We start from the raw sequence: 22,164 nt of genomic DNA, 5'->3' as shown, positions 1-22,164 counted from the left end.
ATCCTCACATCAAATATCTTTGATCTTCTGTAACAGAGGTATATTGTTCAAAATGATTCGGGCAATATATTGCGTTATATTATGACAGGAAGATCTTGAAGAAACTCTGCGGAGAATATCATACGAAAGTGGATATGCAATTCGTTACATTTTTATGTTAAAATTCGATTGTTTCTGATTTGTAGGTTCTGACAACTTCTATTAAAATATTTTAAAGGCACTAATAGATTTCCTGCAATAGGAACTGAAAACACTTTAGGGTTGCGGTGGGAGTGAGAAGTACTCTTTTCATAAACAGTTTAGACTTTAGACATAGTTTAATGAATATAGGCTCCAGAAAAAAAACAGTACAAACATATGAATTGTTAAGAGCGTATGCTGAGGATACTTAATTGAAGAATATCAACATAGAGCTTTTAATACGATTCATACATTTCCAACAAAAAACCAGGAAGAAAGCTCTAAAAGCTTTGAATAAATAAGGATTTTGGTTTGATGTAAGTGTATTGATATAGTTACTTAAATTTGATATTTTATTATATAATATGTAATTTAGTTTTATTATACGTTATATGAGTGAAACTAGCGTACCTTTTCATCTTAAAGCAAATTGTGGATGCCCAAGAGATATCTCGAACTGAACTGAAAATGTTAACCTAATGTACATGTGAAGTAATAAAAATAATTTCATAATGGCAACAAAAATATTTTATTTATACTCTTATTTTAAACATGATTTGTTTTTATGAATGACTTATAGAAAACCCTAATTTGTATTGGTGAATTTGTGACCTTATATTATACAGGTAGAAACCGATATAGCTGGTGGTCACACATACTATGCTTTTGCTAACTGAATGTGAAAAATCAGGTCACATTCCATATGATCATTTATAAACCGTTCTGTAATACATCCTCACATCAAATATCTTTGATCTTCTGTAACAGAGGTATATTGTTCAAAATGATTCGGGCAATATATTGCGTTATATTATGACAGGAAGATCTTGAAGAAACTCTGCGGAGAATATCCTACGAAAGTGGATATGCAATTCGTTACATTTTTATGTTAAAATTCGATTGTTTCTGATTTGTAGGTTCTGACAACTTCTATTAAAATATTTTAAAGGTACTAATAGATTTCCTGCAATAGGAACTGAAAACACTTTAGGGTTGCGGTGGGAGTGAGAAGTACTCTTTTCATAAACAGTTTAGACTTTAGACATAGTTTAATGAATATAGGCTCCAGAAAAAAAACAGTACAAACATATGAATTGTTAAGAGCGTATGCTGAGGATACTTAATTGAAGAATATCAACATAGAGCTTTTAATACGATTCATACATTTCCAACAAAAAACCAGGAAGGAAAGCTCTAAAAGCTTTTAATAAATAAGGATTTTGGTTTGATGTAAGTGTATTGATATAGTTACTTAAATTTGATATTTTATTATATAATATGTAATTTAGTTTTATTATACGTTATATGAGTGAAACTAGCGTACCTTTTCATCTTAAAGCAAATTGTGGATGCCCAAGAGATATCTCGAACTGAACTGAAAATGTTAACCTAATGTACATGTGAAGTAATAAAAATAATTTCATAATGGCAACAAAAATATTTTATTTATACTCTTATTTTAAACATGATTTGTTTTTATGAATGACTTATAGAAAACCCTAATTTGTATTGGTGAATTTGTGACCTTATATTATACAGGTAGAAACCGATATAGCTGGTGGTCACACATATATGCTTTTGCTAACTGAATGTGAAAAATCAGGTCACATTCCATATGATCATTTATAAACCGTTCTGTAATACATCCTCACATCAAATATCTTTGATCTTCTGTAACAGAGGTATATTGTTCAAAATGATTCGGGCAATATATTGCGTTATATTATGACAGGAAGATCTTGAAGAAACTCTGCGGAGAATATCCTACGAAAGTGGATATGCAATTCGTTACATTTTTATGTTAAAATTCGATTGTTTCTGATTTGTAGGTTCTGACAACTTCTATTAAAATATTTTAAAGGTACTAATAGATTTCCTGCAATAGGAACTGAAAACACTTTAGGGTTGCGGTGGGAGTGAGAAGTACTCTTTTCATAAACAGTTTAGACTTTAGACATAGTTTAATGAATATAGGCTCCAGAAAAAAACAGTACAAACATATGAATTGTTAAGAGCGTATGCTGAGGATACTTAATTGAAGAATATCAACATAGAGCTTTTAATACGATTCATACATTTCCAACAAAAAACCAGGAAGAAAGCTCTAAAAGCTTTTAATAAATAAGGATTTTGGTTTGATGTAAGTGTATTGATATAGTTACTTAAATTTGATATTTTATTATATAATATGTAATTTAGTTTTATTATACGTTATATGAGTGAAACTAGCGTACCTTTTCATCTTAAAGCAAATTGTGGATGCCCAAGAGATATCTCGAACTGAACTGAAAATGTTAACCTAATGTACATGTGAAGTAATAAAAATAATTTCATAATGGCAACAAAAATATTTTATTTATACTCTTATTTTAAACATGATTTGTTTTTATGAATGACTTATAGAAAACCCTAATTTGTATTGGTGAATTTGTGACCTTATATTATACAGGTAGAAACCGATATAGCTGGTGGTCACACATATATGCTTTTGCTAACTGAATGTGAAAAATCAGGTCACATTCCATATGATCATTTATAAACCGTTCTGTAATACATCCTCACATCAAATATCTTTGATCTTCTGTAACAGAGGTATATTGTTCAAAATGATTCGGGCAATATATTGCGTTATATTATGACAGGAAGATCTTGAAGAAACTCTGCGGAGAATATCATACGAAAGTGGATATGCAATTCGTTACATTTTTATGTTAAAATTCGATTGTTTCTGATTTGTAGGTTCTGACAACTTCTATTAAAATATTTTAAAGGTACTAATAGATTTCCTGCAATAGGAACTGAAAACACTTTAGGGTTGCGGTGGGAGTGAGAAGTACTCTTTTCATAAACAGTTTAGACTTTAGACATAGTTTAATGAATATAGGCTCCAGAAAAAAAACAGTACAAACATATGAATTGTTAAGAGCGTATGCTGAGGATACTTAATTGAAGAATATCAACATAGAGCTTTTAATACGATTCATACATTTCCAACAAAAAACCAGGAAGAAAGCTCTAAAAGCTTTGAATAAATAAGGATTTTGGTTTGATGTAAGTGTATTGATATAGTTACTTAAATTTGATATTTTATTATATAATATGTAATTTAGTTTTATTATACGTTATATGAGTGAAACTAGCGTACCTTTTCATCTTAAAGCAAATTGTGGATGCCCAAGAGATATCTCGAACTGAACTGAAAATGTTAACCTAATGTACATGTGAAGTAATAAAAATAATTTCATAATGGCAACAAAAATATTTTATTTATACTCTTATTTTAAACATGATTTGTTTTTATGAATGACTTATAGAAAACCCTAATTTGTATTGGTGAATTTGTGACCTTATATTATACAGGTAGAAACCGATATAGCTGGTGGTCACACATATCTATGCTTTTGCTAACTGAATGTGAAAAATCAGGTCACATTCCATATGATCATTTATAAACCGTTCTGTAATACATCCTCACATCAAATATCTTTGATCTTCTGTAACAGAGGTATATTGTTCAAAATGATTCGGGCAATATATTGCGTTATATTATGACAGGAAGATCTTGAAGAAACTCTGCGGAGAATATCCTACGAAAGTGGATATGCAATTCGTTACATTTTTATGTTAAAATTCGATTGTTTCTGATTTGTAGGTTCTGACAACTTCTATTAAAATATTTTAAAGGTACTAATAGATTTCCTGCAATAGGAACTGAAAACACTTTAGGGTTGCGGTGGGAGTGAGAAGTACTCTTTTCATAAACAGTTTAGACTTTAGACATAGTTTAATGAATATAGGCTCCAGAAAAAAACAGTACAAACATATGAATTGTTAAGAGCGTATGCTGAGGATACTTAATTGAAGAATATCAACATAGAGCTTTTAATACGATTCATACATTTCCAACAAAAAACCAGGAAGGAAAGCTCTAAAAGCTTTTAATAAATAAGGATTTTGGTTTGATGTAAGTGTATTGATATAGTTACTTAAATTTGATATTTTATTATATAATATGTAATTTAGTTTTATTATACGTTATATGAGTGAAACTAGCGTACCTTTTCATCTTAAAGCAAATTGTGGATGCCCAAGAGATATCTCGAACTGAACTGAAAATGTTAACCTAATGTACATGTGAAGTAATAAAAATAATTTCATAATGGCAACAAAAATATTTTATTTATACTCTTATTTTAAACATGATTTGTTTTTATGAATGACTTATAGAAAACCCTAATTTGTATTGGTGAATTTGTGACCTTATATTATACAGGTAGAAACCGATATAGCTGGTGGTCACACATATATGCTTTTGCTAACTGAATGTGAAAAATCAGGTCACATTCCATATGATCATTTATAAACCGTTCTGTAATACATCCTCACATCAAATATCTTTGATCTTCTGTAACAGAGGTATATTGTTCAAAATGATTCGGGCAATATATTGCGTTATATTATGACAGGAAGATCTTGAAGAAACTCTGCGGAGAATATCATACGAAAGTGGATATGCAATTCGTTACATTTTTATGTTAAAATTCGATTGTTTCTGATTTGTAGGTTCTGACAACTTCTATTAAAATATTTTAAAGGTACTAATAGATTTCCTGCAATAGGAACTGAAAACACTTTAGGGTTGCGGTGGGAGTGAGAAGTACTCTTTTCATAAACAGTTTAGACTTTAGACATAGTTTAATGAATATAGGCTCCAGAAAAAAACAGTACAAACATATGAATTGTTAAGAGCGTATGCTGAGGATACTTAATTGAAGAATATCAACATAGAGCTTTTAATACGATTCATACATTTCCAACAAAAAACCAGGAAGAAAGCTCTAAAAGCTTTGAATAAATAAGGATTTTGGTTTGATGTAAGTGTATTGATATAGTTACTTAAATTTGATATTTTATTATATAATATGTAATTTAGTTTTATTATACGTTATATGAGTGAAACTAGCGTACCTTTTCATCTTAAAGCAAATTGTGGATGCCCAAGAGATATCTCGAACTGAACTGAAAATGTTAACCTAATGTACATGTGAAGTAATAAAAATAATTTCATAATGGCAACAAAAATATTTTATTTATACTCTTATTTTAAACATGATTTGTTTTTATGAATGACTTATAGAAAACCCTAATTTGTATTGGTGAATTTGTGACCTTATATTATACAGGTAGAAACCGATATAGCTGGTGGTCACACATATATGCTTTTGCTAACTGAATGTGAAAAATCAGGTCACATTCCATATGATCATTTATAAACCGTTCTGTAATACATCCTCACATCAAATATCTTTGATCTTCTGTAACAGAGGTATATTGTTCAAAATGATTCGGGCAATATATTGCGTTATATTATGACAGGAAGATCTTGAAGAAACTCTGCGGAGAATATCATACGAAAGTGGATATGCAATTCGTTACATTTTTATGTTAAAATTCGATTGTTTCTGATTTGTAGGTTCTGACAACTTCTATTAAAATATTTTAAAGGTACTAATAGATTTCCTGCAATAGGAACTGAAAACACTTTAGGGTTGCGGTGGGAGTGAGAAGTACTCTTTTCATAAACAGTTTAGACTTTAGACATAGTTTAATGAATATAGGCTCCAGAAAAAAAACAGTACAAACATATGAATTGTTAAGAGCGTATGCTGAGGATACTTAATTGAAGAATATCAACATAGAGCTTTTAATACGATTCATACATTTCCAACAAAAAACCAGGAAGAAAGCTCTAAAAGCTTTGAATAAATAAGGATTTTGGTTTGATGTAAGTGTATTGATATAGTTACTTAAATTTGATATTTTATTATATAATATGTAATTTAGTTTTATTATACGTTATATGAGTGAAACTAGCGTACCTTTTCATCTTAAAGCAAATTGTGGATGCCCAAGAGATATCTCGAACTGAACTGAAAATGTTAACCTAATGTACATGTGAAGTAATAAAAATAATTTCATAATGGCAACAAAAATATTTTATTTATACTCTTATTTTAAACATGATTTGCTTTTTATGAATGACTTATAGAAAACCCTAATTTGTATTGGTGAATTTGTGACCTTATATTATACAGGTAGAAACCGATATAGCTGGTGGTCACACATATATGCTTTTGCTAACTGAATGTGAAAAATCAGGTCACATTCCATATGATCATTTATAAACCGTTCTGTAATACATCCTCACATCAAATATCTTTGATCTTCTGTAACAGAGGTATATTGTTCAAAATGATTCGGGCAATATATTGCGTTATATTATGACAGGAAGATCTTGAAGAAACTCTGCGGAGAATATCATACGAAAGTGGATATGCAATTCGTTACATTTTTATGTTAAAATTCGATTGTTTCTGATTTGTAGGTTCTGACAACTTCTATTAAAATATTTTAAAGGTACTAATAGATTTCCTGCAATAGGAACTGAAAACACTTTAGGGTTGCGGTGGGAGTGAGAAGTACTCTTTTCATAAACAGTTTAGACTTTAGACATAGTTTAATGAATATAGGCTCCAGAAAAAAACAGTACAAACATATGAATTGTTAAGAGCGTATGCTGAGGATACTTAATTGAAGAATATCAACATAGAGCTTTTAATACGATTCATACATTTCCAACAAAAAACCAGGAAGGAAAGCTCTAAAAGCTTTTAATAAATAAGGATTTTGGTTTGATGTAAGTGTATTGATATAGTTACTTAAATTTGATATTTTATTATATAATATGTAATTTAGTTTTATTATACGTTATATGAGTGAAACTAGCGTACCTTTTCATCTTAAAGCAAATTGTGGATGCCCAAGAGATATCTCGAACTGAACTGAAAATGTTAACCTAATGTACATGTGAAGTAATAAAAATAATTTCATAATGGCAACAAAAATATTTTATTTATACTCTTATTTTAAACATGATTTGTTTTTATGAATGACTTATAGAAAACCCTAATTTGTATTGGTGAATTTGTGACCTTATATTATACAGGTAGAAACCGATATAGCTGGTGGTCACACATATATGCTTTTGCTAACTGAATGTGAAAAATCAGGTCACATTCCATATGATCATTTATAAACCGTTCTGTAATACATCCTCACATCAAATATCTTTGATCTTCTGTAACAGAGGTATATTGTTCAAAATGATTCGGGCAATATATTGCGTTATATTATGACAGGAAGATCTTGAAGAAACTCTGCGGAGAATATCATACGAAAGTGGATATGCAATTCGTTACATTTTTATGTTAAAATTCGATTGTTTCTGATTTGTAGGTTCTGACAACTTCTATTAAAATAATTCTTTAAAGGTTCTAATAGATTTCCTGCCAATAGAATCTGAAAACACATTAGGGTTGCGGTGGGAGTGAGAAGTACTCTTTTCATAACAGTTTAGACTTTAGACATAGTTTAATGAATATAGGCATCCAGAAAAAAACAGTACAAAACATATGAATTGGTTAATAGCGTATCTGAGGATACTTAATTGAAGAATATCAACGTAGAGCTTTTAATACGAATTCATACATTTCCAACAAAAACCAGGAAGAGAAAGCACTAAAGCTTTTAATAAATAAGGATTTTTGTTTGACTGTAAGTGTATTGATAAAGTTTACTTAAATTTGTTATTTTATTAATTTGTATTAAAAATATGTTATTTTTTGTATTTTTTATTATAAGGCTTATAGAAAACACTAATGGAGATTGCTGAATTTTGTGTCTTAATATTATACGGTAGAAACCTATATAGGAGATGGACACACCTATCTATGCTTTTTGCAAACTGAATGTTGAAAAGTCAGGTCACATTCCATATGATCATTTACAAACCGTTCTTTAATACATTCTCACATAAATAACTTTGATCTTCTGTTCCAGAGGTATATTTGTTTGAATAATTCGGGCAATTTTCCCGTGCTGGCTTCATTTAATGGAGAGGGAGATAAGAACAACATTACGAAGGATATGCGAGTTTTCGCTATAAACAAAAATAATGTATAGCGAATAAGTTAACAATCGAATTTTAAACATTAAAATGTAAGTAAAATGCATCACCTTTAACCTTCGGTAGGATATCATCCTAAAAAGTTGATTTTTCATCCCGCTCTCTACAAAAAGACTCAATGTGGATCACAGGATATAAGGCGGGCGTGCACAAATACATTTTTCTTCAACGGCTATGGTTTGGCCCTGGATGAAGAATTCGCTTCAGAAGATTATCAGTGCACGAAGTACCGAGATTTCCACCCCATCAACGATTCTTAAAAGTTTTCTGTAAATAGTCACCAGCGATGATAACGATCGGTGGCCGTTGAAGAAAACCCAAAACCAAGAGCCTTCAACACAAGTCCACAACAAAATTCACCACCAAGAGAAATACATTGTTATGTTAAATAAACCTTTAAATTGCAATACAACAAATTAAAGAAGAAACTGTAGTGTTTGTACGGTAGAAACTAAACGGAAAGGAAATATCGTATAAGTAAAACTAGACCAGGAGGTTAAATAAAATAGAATACAAAAGATCAATATGAATCAGTAATATTGTGAGATTATAAAAGGCGAGTTCACTCTGTCCCGTATCTACTAATAGTTGCTGAAACGAACCTATTGCGAACCGAAACGTTCAAGGTAGAATAAAATACAGAGCGATCGCGATATTTATACCATAGAATTAACCACCAAAGGTATGTAAAGAATCGAGAACAGGTTAATATAAAAACCTTTTCCTTTTTATAGTCTACCCCACTAATCTAGCTTGTTACGTACCGAACAGAGCTCGCTGCTCTATCCCTTACTCTCTTTTTTTGTCCACTTGTCTACTGGTCAAATTTAAGATTTTTAGAATTATTTTGAGGGGTTCAAATAAAAATATTTCTGTTTTAGACTCTCTCCTCCGGTGGTTTTCCCGGCAAAAGCCAAATTTGTTTGTTTAGGCTACGTGCCTAATTCAGTTGTTTCTAGCACTTCTAGTCTAGGCATATGTTAGAATTTGTATCACCGTGAGTGAGATCTAGAAAATTAGAATTTTTCTAAGATCGTTCTGTAATTGATAATCACGCGTTTGTAGATTTTATGTTTGTTATGTTTAGTTCTGAAAGAAAAACAATACATTTTTTGTTTATGAGAAATAAAATTTGTATTTATTCGAGCATTTAACCAGTGCGATGACATGGGGCCTACGTACTAGCCGACGTTGGGAATTTTTGAAATCGCAAATTAAGAACAAAACATTCAATCTGGTAATTATAGATTAATAGTTGACATTGAGCAAAATTCTGGAATTGTCATGACGATTTGACACCAACCTTGCAAAGAATTGGTAATTGCATAAGGTACAGGAGTTCAAGGAGATTGAATTCCTCTTCGTATATGATTAGTAATAGTTTTACCTTTTCCTGCGCCAGATTACAAAAAAAATGTGTCATTTAAAATGTAAATGCGGTCCCTTGTGAACGAACAATAAGTTCATTATTGTCCTTGCAACGGATATATATCTAAGATCAGTATACTAGTCAAATGCTACCGACTCGATACTCAAAGATGTTTTGTCTGGGAACGCGTTGCAATAAAAACAAAAATAAAATTATATAGAAATAAAATTTTTAAAATTTTTTACCAGAAACGTACTAATCTACTTCAGAGTTTTTCTGGTCAGACAAAGACTACTTTAAATTTTAATAAAAATAAATTATTAGTAATACAGAATCAAGCAGATTTAATTGTGAAGAATTTAACACATATTGATATTACCAAAATCCTAAAACAATTTTAATATGGTATAATGTTTAAAGTCCTGTATGAGAAACACATACTGACAAACATATCTAACAATTCATGCAAGAACTTGTACTTACTACAATATCATCCTTGCTGTTGAACATTGTTGGTGTTTGCAACTTGTAAGAAGTGTTTTTTCTTGAAAATACCACCGCACTAAAAGATTTCTCAAGTCGAAAGACGCGCTTTGGGCGCGATAAATAAGACTGTATTCATTTGGTAACAAATATTTTAACAGGCAGGATACTTGTTTATCAATAGCTAATCTTTTCAACTATTGGAGAAAAGGGAGACAAATAAACTATGTCAGATTCAATTATTTTAGTTAACTCTATTTTCCCAAATCTTGTTTAGTATTTACTACCAACTTTTGCGAGGATGCGTTAATATATTTTAAAATTACTGGAATACAAGTAGAGAACGGTGTTGGGCACTCTCTGTTGTCTCGGTCACGCGAGGCATTAGTAACTTGTAACTCGTTTTTATACATTTCTGTCTAGTCTTTGATATTTACAACAAACATTAAGTTAAATGCAAGTAATCTCCCATTCGGCGGCAATTTTCACTTAGTGACAACAGATAATGATATATCAAGCAATAACTTCTGTGCCCTGTAGTGTTTATATGCCTATCGACCACCATTGATTGAGTAAAATGTAAGACATTCAATTTCGGTCACTAGGAGATTATTCATTTAGCTGATTACAGGTAATTTAATTTTAACTAAATTGCTAGGAAATTCTCCACTGTGGATGTTTACACGCTAACACCAGCATTGATTGAGTAACATGTAGGACCGGTCACAATCATCCAGACATCTAGTTTCATGATGTTCTTTTGGTGTTAGGTGCCAAGCGTGATTATAAACATCCGGGGGAATATTAAAAAAGTTATTAAAAATAATCAGCAATATTACTCTGATGTGTATCCGAGTATGTGGCCAACAGTAATAACTAAATCTGTCTAGTCTCTGAATTCCGTTCCTCTGGATATTTCTACGATATCACCAGCATTAGAATTTAATTACAAATTGCAATACAATCCAAGAGATGTCCCCTCGTTGTGGACCACCCGAAATATCTCTTTCCACTTTTCATGGGTATTCTTCTTAGCAGATTTTAGTTCCCATACCCAATATCGTGTTTAGCCAAACGAGATTGTGCATTATCCATCTGAATATCAACCAATAGCATTGCCACCCCACAAACTCGTGTAATCTGTACCTAAGCCTATAATCCACATGGGGAACCCGATCTCATTATCTCCAAAAATTATGTGATACTTCTCGGTCCTTAATCTGAATATCACCAAGCCCGTTCACAAAAAGCATTATTACGTCTGGAACAACAAAGAACTTACATTTAATCTGTAATAATGCATCCATCAGAAACACCGAGGTTTGGATTTACGAACAACCATCTTCGGACGCTATTTACCTGGATATCATCAACCATCGACCTAATACTGTAAAAACCACTGAATGAACTCTTTCGCAAGGTTTTAGGCACGAAACAATATTAAGGGAATTAGCAAGCACACAAGGACGGCAAATTCAGAAAGTAAATCCAATCCCAGAGATTGTTTGTAGACATAACAATGCCTACAAAGAAGGCTCCACTGTGTATTTGTTAGATCTAAATGCTAAAATAAGCAGCTATATTTCACAACTGTCAAGAATGGGTAAACCGGTATTTTTTTGTTGTTCTCAAGATAATCCTAAAGATTAACGCGATTGGGGACTATTTCCTGGAAGGGATATTTTTTTCCACGTTTTGGTTGTTACAAGCACAGCCGACCTTAAGCCTTGCATTGGCGATTGAACGAAGTAACTTTTAAGCAACGTTAACTTAAAGAGAGGCAAAACCCCTTCTACTCAAACTTTGCCTACTGAAATAAAATTTCAATTCTTGTAATGTTACACATAATAAATTTCTCCTTGGTAGTTTTACCAAAAATAATTTAATTTATATGGTTTCTTACTACTATCCAAGGATAATGAAAAGGATTCTTAGAATTATCAAGACCGAAAACAACTTCAACAAAGAGAACATCGTAAGATTACACCTTTCAACATATCTTAAATTTTCGAAACTCTGTGAGAAAGTCCATTAAGATCCATCTTATAGAAAAAAAAGGTAAACGATTGTATTAATCAATAGGACTAAGTTTCTATCAATATTGTATTATCTCTCTCCAAATAATATAATGGCATCATATAGACATATGATCCATATATAAAAAAAAGGTAAAAAAGTAGTTCTTGAATGATTTACATAGTTATGACATCGAATAACCATCAATTCACGTTCGTATTCATATCAAAATCTCATTTAATGCTCTATGAAATATTGGATTTCTTCTATTAAGAAACCCCCGAAAAGTTTTTATACACGGATAATATTACAAATAGCAAACTAATTTAACCACCTCACGACCTAAAACAGGTCTATGTTCTCAATTACTTTGACTGTGTGACTATAGTATTTCAAATATGCAAATGTGGCATAAACTGATAATAAAAAGCTATTTGTAAACATTAAAATTTAAATGAATAATTATTAAACTAAAAATAGTAAACAAATCAATAAAGCGCCTTTCAATTTTCTTATTTTTTTACCTCCTTAAATAAACTGAATTATTTAATTTTTATATTGACTTCCTACCACACTTTAGCTGAAAATAAAACACCATCCTATCAACCTCAATTTCTCTGCCAATATTAACGTGAGTATTGATCATTCTGAACTGTTGTCGAAATGGTCCAGAGTGTAAGGGGAAGAAGGAATAGTTCATTGGATTTTGGTTTATTAATTATTATTTGAGATCCTTAAAATATAATATCAACAAGATGTAAATGCAACATGAAATTTCGCTGACGAATTTAAATATAAACGGGAATTCAAGTATAGGGACATTTTATCTCATATTGAACTACCAACCAGATTACATGTTCCACGTTATGGAGGCTAATTGGTTTCCTTTTGAGACACAATGTTAGTGGTTAAGTATTTAATATATGGAAAATGGTATAATTTTATCTGAATGATTTTTACATCCCCAGTGCGACGGCTTAATACCATTTATAAAAAAATCCTCGAAATTTAAAACTCTACAAATTTGACTTTGCTGTGAGAAAATGCCACACCAAATTAATTTTTACAATTTACATTATCTAAATACTGCAAACAGTAACTAAATGAAAAACTAAGTGTACCGACGCAGAGATTGCAGCTTTCTCTAAGCTCGGTTTAAAATGAAACTCTTTCAAAAAGCTGAAGTTAGTGAGAATTAACTTTTCAAATTGAACAAAGTTCCAAAGTAAACTTAAGTGTTTTAACTTTTTTTCACTATCAGGGAACATTTTCCGGACAAATTTAACGCCGGTGAAACTCTCATTTTACATCTGCCTATGAATCAGAATTTTTCTGAAATCCTATGAGTGACTTACATGTTTCACTTATAATAGCACCCTGGTAATCCCTAGTGAATTTCTACAGATGGTAAATTGTGGGACATATTCACAAGAATTTTTCTGAATCAATGGGACTAAGTTTCACTTATAAGCAGCCTGGTATCTAGTGAATTTCTACAGATGGTAAAATTTGTGACATATCCAAGAATGTTTTGTGCACTTTTTTCGACACAGAATAAAGTTTTTCTCAGTTAGTATTGTCGATCAACACACTTCCTGACCTTGACGGGTTGTGTTGTTGCCCTTGAGGGAGGGCAAAGGGGTCTCGCATCACCCACATTTTAAAGAAATTCTGTTTGTGTAGATATAATTTTAAAAAAAAAAAACTATATGATTACGATTGTTTTAAAATTGTGTTTTGATAAATACGAAGGACATATTGTCAAAGCCTTTCTTCATTGGAGTAAATAAATATCTTTTACTCCAAAATCTCTTCCACTTTTTTCTCCCTCTAACCGTCTCTCCCCACCCCCCCCAAAGTTTTAAAATTATCAAATATGGGGTTCATGTGACAAATTTTATTGCTCATAAAATTTGTGTGCAATTAAAAAAAATAGGAACAAAGTGTTTCCCTCCGTGAGGTAAAACATTTAAATGTTCTTTAAGAGTTATTTAAATTATTATTTACTAATTAATAAAACACTTTTCTTTAGATTAAACGTTAATTTTAACGGAAGATGGTTATAGGAAAGAAACGTGGATACTTTTAGAGATATAAAAGATATTTATTGACTCCAATGAAATAACCGGATGTTGGAAACTTTAGAAAATATTCTACGTACCTTATTTATAAAATAGAATCCTATATAGATTACAATAACTTTAAAAAAAAATTGAAAGTAGGGGCAACAACATTCTTTTTTTTAATGTTTTAGCTTAAGGTTATAATATTGTTTCAGCTTAATTTAGTCTTTGCTTCGTGAAATGTGGAAAATTGTACACATGAGTCTGGTGAAACGGTACATTTTGAAATTTGCCTGAAAATCGCATTTCAACTGCTATGCATGGCTAAAAAACAAACGAAATCATATTATCTCTCAGCTTCTCTGCCAATGTTTATGGTATATTGATCAGAAGCGTGTGGATATGTCCAACTTTGAATGTAGGAGGGAGATGTTAATAGAATTGTGTTATCGACGTTGCTTAATTACACCTCCTTGCCTTTACAGGAACGTCACTATTTGAAGGGAAAAAATATAAACAATGATTATTCAGAAATAGAAAATAGTTTTCATAATTTTTTTAATCCTGATTACATGGTTTTCACGTGAGATAGATAGATCCCTTTCAAAGAATATCTCTTCATGGTTGAATCTTTTGAAAAAATAAATAGGGGTAACTGCTGCTGACTTATTTTACATAAAATATTTCCACGACCAATACACAACCTTAGGGAGTCATATAAAACCTCCACCCCCCCCCCCCACCCCCCCCCCATTTAAAGTAATTTTTTCATTTTACTCTATATTTTAGGAAAAATCCAAAAACTCTAAAAAGAATTTCTCATCTTTACTCATTTAATTTTGCAAACAGTAACCAATTTAACTAACATTATCGTGCTAACATTGCACCCTTTGCGCTAAAGCTTCAGGAGTACAATTGAAAACTACTGCAAAGGGTGAAGTTTGGTGATTAACTTTCAAATTGGAATAGTTCCAAAGTTAAAACTTAGTTTTTCCAAACTTAATTCACTTTCACGGATCTTTTTCACTCGGCCATTTCACAATGACTAAAATCTCGTTTTACATCTGTTACGAAAACACGGGATTAATCAATTCAGGACCCACGATAGCTACATGTTTCAATTATAAGGGCGTCCAGTCTCCTAACAGACTTCTTGTAATATTTTAAAAATTTAATCCTATACGTTTTATTTTGTAGACATAGATTTAAGTTTCTGTTAGTTTACATATGTAGGGATGTCAGGATGAAAAAATAATTAATTGCTGTCCTTCAAGAATGAGGCCACCGGGGCCTTCTCGCCCATGTTATAGTTAAAACACAATTTCAGTGTATTAATAAAACATTTATATCATTTAATTATTGCTTTTATACCAAAAATTCACAAACTTTTGACACCAATAATTTAAATTTTATATTAATCAGAAAATATTAAAAATTGATACTGCCATTTATTTTCCATATGTTATAATGATACGTTTGTTGTTTTTAAGAATAATTAAGAGTTCAGTTACTGAAAGTGGGAAAGAACCCGTCAAAGAAACTCTGTAACTCTTAACCGCAATGGATCGTCTATGCCATAGAACATAAAAATATTTAATAAATCCATGATTGTTACCGGCAAACGCAAGACGCTTTAATTAAAGAGGGAATTTAAAAGAACTGCAAGATGAGAGCAAGATCCAATTCAAACTTTCTTGGATCGGATTGACCGCGGTGCCGAGACTAGATGGTCTAGAAGAGGGTGTGTAGAATAGAAATATCACCCCACCAACGCCACAGCCAGTGTTAGTTTGGGGGGGGGATGACTGATAGAGTGCAGTTTAAAAAATTATATTTTTGTTTGTTAATGTAATATGTGTTATTGTGTGTTAATGATTAGTTTTTAGTTTTTAAATTAAATTAATTCAAAAACCATTATACACAGATTTTAAGTTAATAATTTTTTTTTCCTGAAGTTATGTAATTGTTTAGTAGTTGGCTCTTTAATAGGTTAAATGTGAAGAATTGATCCCTAATTTCAATCTCAGTACTCCATTGACAAGATAAAAAAAATTAAGGCTATCCTGCCCAGATCCAGAAATACGTAAACTTTAAACATGAGATGAAAACATTACACGTTTAAATAGCATAGAATGCATTGAAAGATTCTGGACGTTAACTTAAGAAAAAATATGAAATGATAAACCACCCTTACCTTACTAGGTACAACACTAAATTCACATTGGGGTCTTTTATTTTCGCTGTCACTACGTCAACTAAGGTACCTGCGGCGGGTAATGTTTGTACAGTGGAACCCCCTTATGCCCGCCCTACCTATTACTCGCTAAGTTGGGTTTCGTTATTTGTTCAGATACCCTTACCTGCTCAGAAATTGCATGACATATTTGTATTTTTTTTAGTTATATGAAAAACACACTAGCCAATTTGTGTATTTCCATTGGAAACTATGCGTTGTGTTACATAACACCTTAAAACCACGAACACACATGAGAAGATAATTTATATCAAAACTAACTAATATAAAACAGACTAGACAACAAAAACTTCAGCTTCATAATATACTAACGTTACTCTGTGTATTTCATTTTTATCTTTATTTCCGTTTTATTCAATTTTCCCAATGATGCTCTGTTTTTAAAGAGAACTCAAAACAAATATTATACGTTAACGTTGTTTTTATATTGAATTTATTACCAGATATCGAAAATATCCTCACTGACTACATCGTCAAAATTACTACAAAATGTTACTAATGATTCACTTTGGAAGAAGTTTATATCTATGTTAAAAGACATTACAAAACAGACTATATTTCAACACTAGTTAAGAGCAAATAATTTGTGTAACTAGCTGTCGCTTTATGGTCGACAAAAAAGTGCAATATAAAATGGTTTTCTGGTGTTTCCGTAAAATAAAAACTATACAGCTAATGCTTTAGGTTTGCAGTTAAACTTCCCAAATAAGAGGAACATCGCTTTGGGTGTATATTTTGGATTCGGATGGATAAACCAATATGGCTAACAGTTGCTCCACATTTTTTGTTGTGTCCTTAATCTCTTACAATAACAAAACATAGCGATAATTGCTCCCTTATTCAAAAAACAAATATACCATCAGCTACTACTAGCCAACAAAAGCCATTCTTTACTAATTATTGGTCATAAACTAATTTCGATGTTTATAAAAATAACTAGAGTAATAAAAAACTGTTTCTTCTGTCCTAACCTTTCCAAACTTTAAGATAAAGATTAGGGCCAATAAAGCTAAATTAATTATGAAATTTGAACAGCATAATTATGGGTGGGGGGGGGGGGGGGTGGGGGGGGGGGGGGGTGGGGGGGGGGGGGGGTGGGGGGGGGGGGGGGTGGGGGGGGGGGGGGGTGGGGGGGGGGGGGGGTTCTGAACATTAGATCAAGTATAGCACCTCTATTTACAAATCTGGATGCAAGTCTCTTTCATTCAAATCTTGAAGGTTCCTTAAAACAGTTGTGATAATCCATTATCGTTTGCGGAATGCAGAATTTACCGCCTGTTTGGACTATCTGAAGAAGTGCCAATATTATGTTAATATAACCAGTGAAGCGTGACATACAACCTGACATTGAACTAAATGAAGTATTTTCAGAAATTAATTATAAAATGTAGACAAAAGCAAACAAAATGCATGGGAAATCAAATAATACGTACACTATGATATTTACCTTGAATGTATAACCTCCTATAACTAGGTCACAGACAGTGCTCTCATAAGGGTTGTAAACATAAACAATAACACCAAACACAACTCTTTGTCCTCATTCTTTGTTTCACCTACTGGCGCCGTGGTGGATTCACGAAGGTGAACATATAATTATTATTGTTTATTTGAATTTATGAGTTTTGATAATTACATCCAGTATTTGTATAATCTAACTCGCATACTGGACTAATACTTTAAAATCTAAATAATATTTATACAATCTAAATTAAATGCAATCGGACAAGGATGAATGTAAAAAAAGTCTTTACCGAACCGACTGTAACTTTTTACTGAAATTTGGAAGCTCTTTGATCTTTTGATCCCAATAATCAATTGGGTTCTTTCTTGGAACGAGAGCTCTCGTGGACCAACTTTCAACAGGACAATAACGACTCGATATTAAGAAGAACTCGTTTGTTCCTAAACAAATACAATAAATGTAAGTACTTTCCTAAGTCCTCATAGCTTACAAATTATCCCTTTATATAACTTATGTTTCAGAAAACCAATTTAAAAATACATAAATGCACAAAATACGCTTAATATTTTCAGTAGCAAATATTGCATACTACGCTTTAAAAAAATTACTAATTCTTTAATAAAATAAATGTATGATACACTATTAACGTTGCGTGCTTTTTATTACGTATCATTTATATATGCATTAGAAAATGTGTATTTTCACAAAATATTACGAAAATTTTTAGTTATTTCAATTTTTTAAATACTCAAATTGTATTGCTCCCTACAAAGTTTAATATTTTTAACTTTACTTAGAATGAATCTAGCGTATTTAAATCAGGCTTAAATAATTTATTTATTATATGGACCAAAAAGAAAATTATGTGGGTGAAGTCCTAACATCCCAATAAGTAATAATGTTTATATTAAAATACTCGTAAAACATCTGGACTAAAGCTAGAGTTCATCGTCATATACATTTTCTGTCTTTTTACTATTTTTCAGTGGCTGAACATTATCTCAAGAGTGGGTTGGCGTACAGCGAACAAATTTGCTACCGAAACTGGATTATCTTAGGAATACTTAAAGTGGAGTTAAAAAAAAACTTTTTCTTTTACTAGATAGCACAGTGCGGCAGCTATTACAAGATTATGTTACATTTTTACATTACAAGATTAGCTTATTAGGTTACATGTAAATGAAATGAAATGAAAAATTCTTTATTTTTACAGGCAAAGTTAGGGCCGCATGGCCCTTTCTTACACTTAACCTGTAGGGAAATCACGTGAGTCCAATCCGTACTGACAGTAGAATTTGCATACCTTGCATCGAACTGCGAAACTGCCAATGGCGCAGTGCAGCGGGTAGAGCGGTTATCGCAAGATAACCGAGTCAAGCAACGGCAAGCGTCGCTGCTGCTTGGATGGGTGACCTCTGAGCGACACTGTCCTTGCAAGCAGCCCGCCTGCCCGGCCAGTAGTGGTGGTTCGGCAGCCGTTGGTCCCAAGGTTAAGTGTCAGAGATACCTTTACTCTTTGTTCTGCAATGAAATCGTCTTAAGCCGTGCGTAACAGCTAGTATACATTATAAAGTTACTAAACCACTTAAGCTGACAATGAGACAGTGCAGACATTGTAAGTGTTCCATGTGATTACTTGTTTTACTGCTTTCAGTCTGTTAATGCCACCAAGGCAGATGTCCTTATTACGGTACAACTATAAGACGTGCAGAGTCGCAAATCCCCATTATCTACTGTTACGTCTTCCCCACACCCTGCCATCAGATGGGTCGTATGTGGGCTGGGAATTTATCGCTTTGCCACAGTACTCATATACTTACTTAATTAGAATAACAACTTTTCGTTTGTTTTTGTAAACAAATAATACTTTGTGTGCATTTTCTATTAAAAAATGGAAATTAACTGCCTAAGTATATTAAAGAGCGAAATAACACATCACACACTATAAATAGTATTTTGTATCGCTTTTAATTTCAAAATTGAATAAAAGTGCCATGGTCGTATACACAGTAAAATTTATCTTAGCATAGACAAGGTAGTTTTGTTTTGTTTTGTTAAGAGGGTTCTTTCTGTACTAGAGATATTTTAATATGCTATGATAAACTTTCAAGATAAAAAGCCTCAGAGCCTATTGAAGATTTTCATGTTCTCCCCGGGAATCGAACCCGTAACCCTCGCTTAAAGTTGCGATTCATCCCTAAGTTACGAAGAAAACTTTATCAGTCCTAATTAATAAAAGCACAAGGTTTTCTAATATTCAAATAATATTTATTTTAAACCATATCACGATGTAAAACGTGTGTTCAAGTGGAATGACGTCATGCATGTACAAATCTCTAGGCTACATTTATGTATTCAGCATAGCGTTTAAAAATAAATACTGACCTCTCACCAACGCACTACTGACTGGTAAAACTCGTTTTCAGTTCATATAAAATAGAAATTGCTGTCAATTTGCAAAAACACTGTTTTGAATTATAACACCCAAGACAATTTAAGTTAACAGAAGTGCTTAGTGGAATTCATAGTGGAACTATTAAGTGGTGAATCATTGGCGGTTGTGCTAGTTTTAAGTACATAAACCTTATTTAATACCTTTTAATAAGTCTCTTAAAACTTACATAAGTGTTTAATCATTAGTTCACTTGAGGCATTCGGTAAAAATATACGAATACCTTTTCCTATTGTTATACTCTATCATAGTTTAAAATCTGAATTTTTTTATATTGCAACCATAAAACTGCTATTCCATAACAACCATAACTATGACAATATTGCTCTATGTTAATTATTGGCTGAGCCTTAACAAAGCCTATCACTCGAGGGGCTGGAAACATTTAATTTCCATCTCTTTGTATATTACTCAATTTGTCCGCGCGATATCTAATAAACTAACTAAACTTTTCGAACACTAAACGAACACTCAGTTTGATGATGGTGCATTTAGTCACGTGGGATTTGGCTGAGCGTTAGCAAGTATTTTAACATTGCTCCAATGGGTAAGAATCATGTGATATATTAAACAATGTTAAACAATTCATACAGTGAACGGAAAGAATTAAAGAGTAGAAAGTGAATGTTAAAAGTCGGTGACAAGATCATGTTTTATCTAATTAAATGTTGATAGAAATAAACTAATATGTAAAATAAAATAAAATATATATATGTAAAATAAATATCTAATAAAACTTCTTACAAAATTAGATAGTAAAAGTTAGACTAGTGGCAGGACCGAAAAGTTTTTAAATCATGCTTTTGTTGGTTTTATTGTTAACTTTAAAAAATCCATAATTTTTAACTGTTAACAATATTAAAATATGTTGTAATGTGGAAACTTTAAATATTGTTAGTGTATTTATTTTTTGAACAATAAAAAATAAAATAATAAATTTCCAAAAGTAATATATTTTATAAATATAAAATTAAGAACAGTTATAACATTCCGAATCTATAATTCTTTACAGCTTTCTTTTTGATGAACGAAATATAATTGTAAATTGTCTGGTTCATAATATTTAACTAAGCGATAAAACAGATGTAAATTTATAGAAAATTAAAGAAGTAAGGGTAAAATCATTGAAATAAATAGTATTGTTTCTTATAATGACAATTCTATTAGTTTAAACCGATTGAATTCACGATCCAGTAACCTATAAACCCAGCCGGTCGTGACACAGATATACATTACAGGTTGTATACAAGAGATATAAATGCACTGGTGATTCTGTCTGCTTTTTAGTTAGGTTATAACAGGTTATTGCATAACGGATATGTAGAAGAAAGCTTTACTGGGAACAGCCGATTATAAAAGTTCATTCCTGCATATGCAAGGTGTGAATTAAGTCCTGATACGCCTGAATATATTCCAAACGGATTGGGATATTGATGTAAAATCAATACCATGAGGATTAAAACACTTTTTAGGACATTTGTTAGGGTAACAATATCCCCCTCCCCTTATTAAAAGAAGGGTATAGGGGAGTCACTTTAAATTTTTAAACTGCAATTCCCATTTTGTGACATGCTATATAAAAGGTCTATTCAATAGAAACACAATGGTACCTAAGAAAACACCTCCACGCTACGTTTAACAAAAGTTATGGGAAAATAACACAAAAAATTATAATCTGTAGGGACAATGGCAATGTCTTGCGTATATCAACACAATGCATGCGTGATCTTTTAGTAAGTCTTTGACCGTAGTATCTCATGTCTGGTGTGCATTGTTTTGGTAAGACGTGTCTTTTTCTATGGGGCATTACAATGTAATAGATTTTTTGCCCATAACGTTTGCTAGGGTCGTCGTAG

The 22,164-nt window shown here is 31.7% G+C and overlaps 1 protein-coding gene across 1 annotated transcript in view; it reads right to left on the bottom strand.

Annotated features, from left to right (window-relative positions):
• LOC124357875 (guanylate cyclase soluble subunit beta-1) overlaps positions 1-22,164 on the bottom strand; it is an 824,835-nt gene that overhangs the window by 92,698 nt on the left and 709,973 nt on the right. The gene's annotated exons all lie outside the window — the stretch shown is intronic.

This window comes from Homalodisca vitripennis, chromosome 3, assembly GCF_021130785.1.
Source record: "Homalodisca vitripennis isolate AUS2020 chromosome 3, UT_GWSS_2.1, whole genome shotgun sequence".
Lineage (NCBI taxonomy): Eukaryota > Metazoa > Arthropoda > Insecta > Hemiptera > Cicadellidae > Homalodisca > Homalodisca vitripennis.
This window is presented reverse-complemented; position numbering and strand designations above follow the sequence as displayed.